Source organism: Strigops habroptila, chromosome 11 (genome assembly GCF_004027225.2).
Source record: "Strigops habroptila isolate Jane chromosome 11, bStrHab1.2.pri, whole genome shotgun sequence".
In the NCBI taxonomy this organism is placed as follows: domain Eukaryota; kingdom Metazoa; phylum Chordata; class Aves; order Psittaciformes; family Psittacidae; genus Strigops; species Strigops habroptila.
In genome coordinates this window covers 12,875,787-12,885,317 of record NC_046360.1, presented here as the reverse complement: position 1 = coordinate 12,885,317, position 9,531 = coordinate 12,875,787, and positions in this window count along the sequence as shown.

Here is a 9,531-nt window from a genome sequence, read left to right as displayed (position 1 = left end):
AGCTGCTGAAGCATGAGCAATAGCAGGACCCTTTCTTCCTCCCAACCCCACTGTTCTTCATATTTGATCATTGTAGACTGGGGCAATGGTGGGGTTTCCCCCTTCAGCCTGTGTCCTAAAAGCATACAAGTAGTGTAGGAAAAGACAATTGCATATATATGTATGTAGGTTGTGAGGTTTGAGGCTGCCATGAGAGAAATCCTATGGGATAAGGGTTGCTAGCCAGCCTGGAAAACACAAGCAAATTATCAAGGCCTGACTGGGGGAGTCTTCAGCATCATCCGGAAACCACTGTACTGAAGAGTCTTCTGCCATCTCATTTGATGACTGCATTCCTCCTTGACATCAGTCTTGGCCACAGCCTCCCCTCCTGTCATACATGACACCGTCACCTCCAGACCTTAAGGCTGGAGCTTTGTTTTTCATCTCAATGTGTTAATGACACGGTGTCCAGAAAGAAACCATCTTTAAAAGAAAATAGTGCAACACCCAGCAGTTCAGGGCCAAGATTCCTCCAGTGGCAGTAGTGTTGTAAGAGGGGTTGAGGAGTGCAGGGGTGAGGTCCTGAGGGATGGCCCTTTCCTTTGATGCGGGGCTGGGAGCGTGTTGGGCTCTACACAATGCGCAGCTCACAGAAGAGACCTCTGGCCAGAAGTGTGAGTGCTCACATGCAGTATCTGGCATAAAAGAGCCTATGTTCTTTATAGATTTTAGGACCAAGGGTAAGAGCTGTAATTAATAACAGGAATAACAACAGCAACAATAATAAAAATGATTCTGGTGCCATTAAGTGGTGACCTAAAAAACAGAACAGCCGATGAGAAGTCCTGGGTCTGATCTTTCCCCCTCCTCCTCCTCCTTTTCTTCCACCCACGTCTCTGTGCTTATTATTTTTCTTTCTAATATTTTTTTTCTCCTCTGGACATATCCTTGAATCCTGGCCATTCCCCCAGCTCATGGGATTCCCATTATACACGCTTGATATTTAGCAGCTTTGGCGTCTTCCATAGCTGGGAGTGAAAAGAGAAAAAACAGCTCAGAAACATAATGGAGAAAAATCTGCATACAGAGCCCTGGTTCCGTGTCCCTTTACACAGTTTACTTAGACCTTAAAAGCTACGAGCTGTGGCATCTGCTCAGACTTCATCAGCCCATCCTGCCCTGATGCTGGCCTTGGAGATACTGCCAGCTCTGAGTTCCCTCCTGCAGCCACCGCATCAGACACAAGATTCTGTGGTTCCTGCGGCTGCCCCATTCCTTTCCAACTCTCTCCTACAGCCAGTTTTCCCACAGAGCAATCATGGGGCTCCTTGTCCATTTGTGGGGGCAGAATGTATTCTCTTTAATCAGAAATCCTGATTATGCCCAGGAGCTAAATTTACTGCTACATGAATATCTGCTTTATTTGCTCAGTAAGCTGTCATGCATCTTCACCACGGTGCAAGATGTTGGTGTCCTCTGTGCTGTGCAGATGGGATGAGGAGGTGATCCTTCTCCCAGAAGATCCTCATCAGTCTGTTTAGAACTGTGCCAACATGGGTGGTTTAAAATTATTGTCATCATCTTCCTATAAAAGAGAATATTCTGCCATGAATGAGTGGAAAAGTTTGGTATGAACTAAGCCCTTTAGAAGAACAGGTGAAATACCTTATCTGAAATCCTGCCTCCTTACATGCCAGCCTAGTGCTACTGCATTAAGGAATCCCTAGAAATCCTCATATGACTGAGCTTTTCCTAGTGAAAAGGGTTGGGGTTATGTGGACCTGAGTGTCATGAGCAAAGCAGTGGCCATCCCCAGCCTTCTCTACCTTTGGTATGGAGGGTTTTTTTCCTCTCTCTTTTCTTCTTTCTTCCTGTTTTTCTTCTTTTTCCCAGTGCATGTGAGTTTTCTGGACATCAAAAGAGCAGCACAGCATTCACAGTAACCTGTCTGTTATGCTAGATCAAGCTAGTCAGCTTGATCTCCTTCTTTTGCCTGTCCAAATGTGCAAGTCAAAGTCTGAGCATTGTAGTGTGGGGACAGTCACACACTTCCAGAGGCCACTTCATAGGCCTGGTCTTAGGCGTTTATTTTACAAAGTAAATTGCTCATTTACCAATGCTACAAAGAAAATACACAGGTTTAGACGTCTAAGCTAGATCTGACTCATCCTATGCTTTAATTCCTACTTTCCTTAGCAGCTTTGAAAGTCTTACCAGAAACTTCTCCTGATGAAGCGCCTTCTTTTAAGGTTTCCAATGTCTGTCTTTCCTGTTCCCATCTTTCACACCTGAGATAAGTGAGTTGTTTCTTTTTGCAGTGCAAGAGCCAAAACATTTTCACTGACGTTAAGGGTGACACATTTAAAGCTCATGAAAGCAAATACAATTATGAACCCAGTGGTTTGTTACTGGTTTGCTAAAGTTATCAGGGAGACTTTAATGTTTGTAGTATGAAAGGTTTTATATGGTTTGTGACAGCATCCACAGAGTAAAAGTGCATTAGCATCAAGATGTGAGACAGCTGTTAACTGGTGCACATTAACAAGAAAATTCCCTTAGAATTGTCCATGGTTGAGCAAGGGGAGGTGTTCTTGATTCCTTATGAGTATCTTTTGTGGTCCTTTCCCTTTGCATTGAGGGAGAAGCTGTGGCTGAAGCCCTGTTCATCTGGGAAGTAACTTCTCTGCAGTGCTGTCGTCTTCCGGCCCTGCCAAGCTGCAGACTAGGCCTTTTGGGTTTATTTCATGACCTGCCCAAGAGTTGTGACCCCAGGAAAAGCTTGCTTCCCTCATTTTGGGACTCATCTGCTTGGAAAGCCATTGCAGACTGTATCTATCAAGGCTGGAAGATCAAGATTGCTGAAGTTAACATTCTTGTCTCACAGGGCAGCTGAGCATCAGACTATGCGTGTGAGGGCAGCTTCCTGCACTGCACTGGTTGAATCTCCTTTTTAGTGACACCATGGAAAAGCAGCAGCAAATATGTACTGAAGTTCTTTCACGCAAGCTGATGCCAGACACGGTGGTCCACCAGAACTGGAGAACCCCTACGTAACTCAGGTGAATACTGACTTCCATGCTGGAAGTAGGGTGACAATTGGTCTTGCTGGGTTAACCCCCTTTCCTTAGGTGCACCTTTTAGTTCGGTAGATGTTCACATATTTAGAACTCCATGTAGAAGCAGGTCAGCAGATTCTTCAAGGGCCATTATCCTGCTGCTCCCTACAGCGCTAGGTACACAGCAGGGAGTTGCATCAAGGAAATGCATTAAGAGGAATCAGCAAGAGAGAAGGGTACCTCTGGGCCAACTCCCTGCTTCTCAATTATTTATACTTCATAATTTCCAGCAAATCACTGGCTGTTTATTGGTGCTCATCTATAATAGAAGAGTTTCCTAGATCACTGCCCAGCTTTGCTTAAGTTGTAGCTGGCCGTGCTTTTGAAAGCTGTTAGGAAAACCCCACAGGGAAAGGCAGGGTCTCAGGAGTGGCTGGTCATCCATTGAGGATACACCCTTTTAATTTTTGGCTTTTGTGGGCACCTGGGACTGGTAGGTTTCCAACATGTGGTTTACCATCTTTATTTGACCGCACCACATCACGGAGGGACTGCGTGCTACAGTACCAACATGACCCTGACCAAGAAGTATTTCAAGGATTCTGCCTTTCCAATCCCTTGCTCATACAGTGCTGCTTGTTCTGCCAAAATATAAATAATACAAAGGTTTGGATGTTCCTGAAGTTCCTGAAGAGGCCTTGAAAAAGGGAGCTACTGTTCTGAACTAAGATGAAACTTTCAAGAGCTTAAAATCTAAAGTGCATGCTTCTGCAGGGCCAGAGTTGGCTTTGCATGCTTTGCATGGCTCCTTCATCAGGCCTGGCTGGTCTTTCTCCAGTAACTTTTTGACTTAGTTTTTCTCTTTTAATTTCCAAGCAAAATTATTTAGGCAGTTGCACTTTTCTATTTAGAAACACTAGAATGGGCTACTTTGAATTTATCCTTTATTTTTTGGTGTTTGAAATAAAAAGATTAGCTGGAAGCAGCCATTTCAGTGTGAACAACTTCACATTTGAGCAAGTAGGAAAGTTGAATGAAAAAATGTTTTGTTGAAATGTTCCCAACCAGCTCTATCCATCACTTCCTTTCACTACTACCCAATAAAAATAGCTCCCACATACCACTGCAGTCAGGAGTGCCATGTTACAGAAGACGAAATAACTAAGCCAACAAAATGACTCACATTCCAAAGATAATATATAAGGTAGGGCCTGGCCAACTGGTTAGATTCAAATTAGAACCAGCCTCAGTCTTCCTGCCTGAAACAAAATGATCACAAAATATGATCTGTTGTTATTTTTTGATGTTTGCTCGGTTTAGGTTCGCACACTTCTATTCATGATCCCGCTTCTGGCCTGGTGGAAGTGGACATGCTTTTAATGCTGTAGGAGTTGTTATTTCTCCTCATTTTTAGCCTAACTAAAAGCAGGAAGCACTAGGAGTGTGGCAAGGGGGTTTGTTCTTGCGAAGTGATTTTTTAGCTCTGTTTGCCAGCTTGGAGTTTGGATACTCAGGTTCAAGTCTGCATGAGGATCCAGGCCCCTGTGCAGTTGAAGTTTTACACTACTGGATTTCTCTTTTTGAAGTGATATATTTTGAAGCAGCCAGAATCATGGCCCTCAGAAACCAGCTAATAAAATTCAGTGGGATGTGTTACGCATCAGCACACAGAAGTGGACCACTATGGTCCCGTATGTCCTTAGAGCCTAAAATATCCTTCTTAGTTATAAACGTAGAAATCAAAGACATAAACCTTCTAATTTTATTGTTGTTCGGAGGTACTGAACTAATACCCTGAAGTTTTTAGCTCATTAATTCTGTTGATCTTCACTCAAGCACTCGTTCCAGCAGAATGAGTCCTTCATGTATATACAACGTTTCAGCCAGGTTGGTAGTGCTTTTAGGAGCCGCTCATGGTTTAGGGTGAATGCATTTTAAAGCAATCTATAAATCTTTATGATCTTTGTTTTTCTTGCTCTTGCATGCATACTTGGCAAGGATTTCCAGTTTGCATCATTGAAAATTTGATTCACCTATGTACAATGGGTGAGATTTGTCCGCATCTGAAAAGCCAACATCAAGCCCTTTGCACCTTTTAAATCTTCAAAATAGGACTGAAGCAGGACATTATGGTTTGCCAAATTGGTGCACTGCCTTTCCCTGAAGCTGAGCTGAGTTTCAGCCAGGCAGAATGAAGGGGCTGATGGTGTGGAGTGAATTACTGTGACCTTGCAATGTGTGATGGAAGAGAAAGCTAATTTGGGGGCTGCAGGACTGATTTTTGCTTTCTTTTCTCCATGGCTTTGGTGCTTCAGATGACTGCTTGGACTATTGTGTTCTATTTTGGGCAGTCTCTTATCAAATATTTGGAGGCTTAGAAGAAAGTAAATTAATGTTAAAGATCTACAGAGACCAACTTATCAGGAAAGGTTTTGAGTTCAGTAGATTTAGTTTAGATGAGCAATATGCAGCATGGAGAGAGTAAGAGGTCAGCACTTGATGGGCATACACACAAAATAGACACAAGAGTAATGAAGAGTGTGAGAAGGGGAGATTTTTCTGGGGATGGATTTGTGTGCTAGAGAAGTCAGCATATGAGCCGGGAACTTCCAAAGGGAGGAAGAGCAAAATCCAGGATGGGGTGATGGGCATGGCCACAAGGTCACAGTGTATGGGAGAAATATATATTCTTTGTCTCTGGCTTAGTTTTGGGAAATCTCATATAAAGAATTGGGATAACTGAAGCTTTGGGTGTCTGTTTAAGACCTCAGCTGTACTGTGATGACAGTCAATGTGTGTGTTAGGGCAGCACTGCCCTGGCAGGATCCCGCAGGCATTGCTGTGGCAGGGTGGTGGAGCCCCTGCCCCAATGAGGGTACAGACCAGGTCAGCATGATCCAGCTGGCTGCTCTCTGTCCGAGTTCCCCCTTGATGTCTTTCCATCTAACCTCTTTCCCTTCTTCTCAGAAAAGAAAGGAAACCACTGTTTTACACAGGCAGTGGTTGAGCAAATGCCTTCTGTCCACAGCCAGCTCCCAGCCTGGAACCACCACCATGACTGCACCCTGTCATGCAGGGCAGGCACATGTCCTTAGTGTGCATGGACCTGAAGAGCCCCAGGCTGCTGCCAGCACCTTTCTGAAGGAAGGAATGGGAAGAGAAAACAGCCTTGTAAATGCTTGAAGGTTATTGTGTTTAAGGGAGTGTTCGAAGTGGCCAGAGTCCTGAGGTTCTGCCTTGTGTGTGTGAGGGGTGAGGAGGACAGAGGAGCGGTGCTGGTGGGGAAGGGACAGCCTGAAACTGGGACTGGACCCTTTGCACTGTGTCTGACTATATAAATGCAGATAGGGCGAGGGCATAGGGGCATTTTACAGGAGATTCGTCAAGTGTCTCGTGCCATGTACCTTTGAGTCCTGCTGGCTTTGAATCAAGCCTGGAACTTCCAGTGTTTACAGCTGAGCACAAGGGGTTCTTGGTGGTGTTTAATGCTTGGTTGTTATTAAACATCTTCACTACATGTTAACTTAGTGGTTCCTGAGGACCCTCAGGACAGTTGAGGTAAGCAAGCTGGAAGCTGGACATTAAAGTGGATGCTGGGAGTGCTGCAAAGTGGCCCTAGTTTGTTCTAGTTGAATTCCTCTTCCGAGCTCTGTACACCAGTGACTATTCAAAACCTGTGAAAGTACCACAAGGAGCAGGATGTTTGAGAGACGCTCTAACTCTCCCCAGAGTGTCCAGTAGCATTTTCCTTTGCCCAGGTAAAAGGGGGCTTCTTAACACTGTTGTCAAATGTCTCTGGCAAATGCCCTGATTATTGAGATGATGTGCACTGGGAAATAAATAAATAAAAGACATAAGAAAAGAAAATGCACCCTCCCAAGATAGCTTTTATGTAGCTAGAAAAGTGAGGTGGTTTCCTGTTCTAAATATTTAACATGATGTTTATGATATGTCCTCTGGGGGAAGAGATGCTTGAAAGCTAATGTTTATGAAGTAAGTCTGGAGGGATGGAAAGGGGAGGGAGGGCACACTAACTAGGGAAAAAAAGGGAGAAGAAAAAAAAATAGAACCTCAGGAGATGTCCTGATTTATGGCGTTACTTGCTGGAGAAAAATCTCTGTTTTGTTAAAAAGGTTGCAACTGAAGGAAAGCAACTTCAACTCCACTCCTTTTGAAACCAGAAACCTGTTCCTTCAGTCCAGACAGGATCTGAGTCTGGGCCAGCAGGAATCTTTTACTAGCTGCTGCCTTTGTGCTTTGGAGCGCTGCAGAAGGCGTATGTGTCTACACATCACGTGAGGGTTGGAATGATGGTCTGATGTGTAAGAAGCCGAGCTACGTTTCAGAAAGGAGGGGTGAGTTCAGTTTCCTACTCTGCCAAAGGCTTCTAGTGTGATATTTGGGTGTTTAATCTTCCTTTGTCTCTGTTCCCTGTCTGGGAATAGCAACAATTTCCTGATTCACTGGGAGATTGAAAATAAATCACTTCATTGTTATATACTTAAAAAATAAAGGCCTGGATTGCCATGAATTCAGGAGGGATGACTGAGCTCCTTCTGAAGCACGCCCTGAATGGATGGTATTTTTCAACCCAGTTTATTAAAAGTAAACCCATGCTTGGTTTGTTTTACCTTAGTAATTCTCTATGTCAAGTGCAGCAGCTCAGGACCAGCTTTGTGTATGGCTTTGCCATTCCCACCCCAGGGTGAAAATCTTGTCGGGGGAAAGCTGTAGGTCGGAGAGGTGGAAACTTCAAGTGTTCCCACTCCTCTGAGCTTCAGTAGTGCAAGTAACAGCAATTTGATATACCAGCTATGTCTGGTATTAGGGTATAGAACAACAGGGACTGCGTTTGGAAGAAGGTTAGTGCAGCTCCTGCATGTTTTACTGTGATGTCTTGTGGGTCCTCATCAGAGCCTGTGGTGGTTCCTTTGGCACGTGCTGGCCTTAGATCTTGGGACTGAGGAGGCTGGAAAGTAAACAGAAGGAGTTTAAAACGTAATCTTGTCTAAGATAAAACTCCCTGTGGCTTTAGCACTGGACTTTGAAGATTTCAAAGAAGTCAGAGGGCAGGTAGAAAAATCCCATGTCTTAATCAATACTTTAGGTTTCTTCAGTGCATTGTGCTCAGCCTGGCTGAAAGTCAGGCCATTGGTTTCAATTATTAAATACAGATTTATGACCTGTTGTTTTTGTTGGAAATAGAACCAGGCTTGGGACCAGTTTTCTCCTTGCAAGTAACAGTGTTTGGCTGTAGTCAATCCATGCAGGTAGAGATGTGTTAGTCACGTTTATAAACATCCAGTTTCCTACTCCTTTTCTCTCTATCCTCATGACTTACCTTTCTTATCAAAGTATAACAGTTACACATCCCTTTTTCTGGAGTTACTGTGTCTGCATTTGATGGCTTTTGTTTGGCATGCTATCAGCAAGCTCTTAAATCATTTTCTAGCAGGGAGAATCACTGGGCTGTGACAGTGCATCACTGGCCAATCCTGGTTTGATGACAGGCAGGTCCCATTGGTCCAGCAAGGGAAGATTGCAGCTACTGTTGATAATATTAGTGTACTTTCTCTCTTGATTAGCTGGTCTGCTCTTACAACTGTGTTCTTCCAGTTACAAGCATGGATATTTTCCTTTTATTTAGATATTTATGTATGACAGTTATTGAACAAAGTAATTTTGATCATAGTTGAAACAGTGATGGTTGAAAAGGCATTTGAATTTGGGTAGAGTTCACATGTTTAGGGTAAAATTTATCTAACAGTGGAAGTTGATAACGTGTTCTGTGTGCATCATGTTTAATTACAGTAACACGTTACAAAAGCAGAGTAGGGAGGCAATAGCCCACTTCTCTTCCAACTAACCAGTGGAGCTACAGGAAGAGGTGTGAAGGTTCCTTCTTTAAACCTTAATGGTAATACACAGAAAAGGCTGTTGTGTATATGGGGCATTTAATTTTTTTAATACTCCCCTTTCCCTAAAGTTGTCAATCTCTTAAATTCCAACACGAGAAACTACTAAACATAAGAAAAGCAGCAAACTCTTCCCCTCCTCACAACCCCGCCATAGGCACACCTCCAAACTTCACATGTTACCTGAGCATCTGGAGCATTGAGGGGAACATGGTTTTTAAAGGGGTTTTTTTTAAACAAAAAAAAAAATCCCTAACTCTAATCTACAACCCCCTTCAGACCTGCCCCTAGGGAGAAACCCACCAATTACTATTTACTTTACCAACCTCGAGTGATTTGTGGACGTATGGAAGAATTATTTACGGTTTCATGCAGGAAAAACTTTCAGCTCCCTATTTGCCCTTGTAAGTAATGAGTTGCCTCAGGGGATCAAAGGTCAGATTTTGGTTTTAATGCCCACCTCCTTTTAAAAAATAAATAAAGCAATCTATGTGAAAAGAAGAAGGAAAAAAACCCCAACAGTCTGAAAAGGCTCTGACTCCTGCTCTGCTTTGATGTTTTAGGTCTGGAAGGGATCA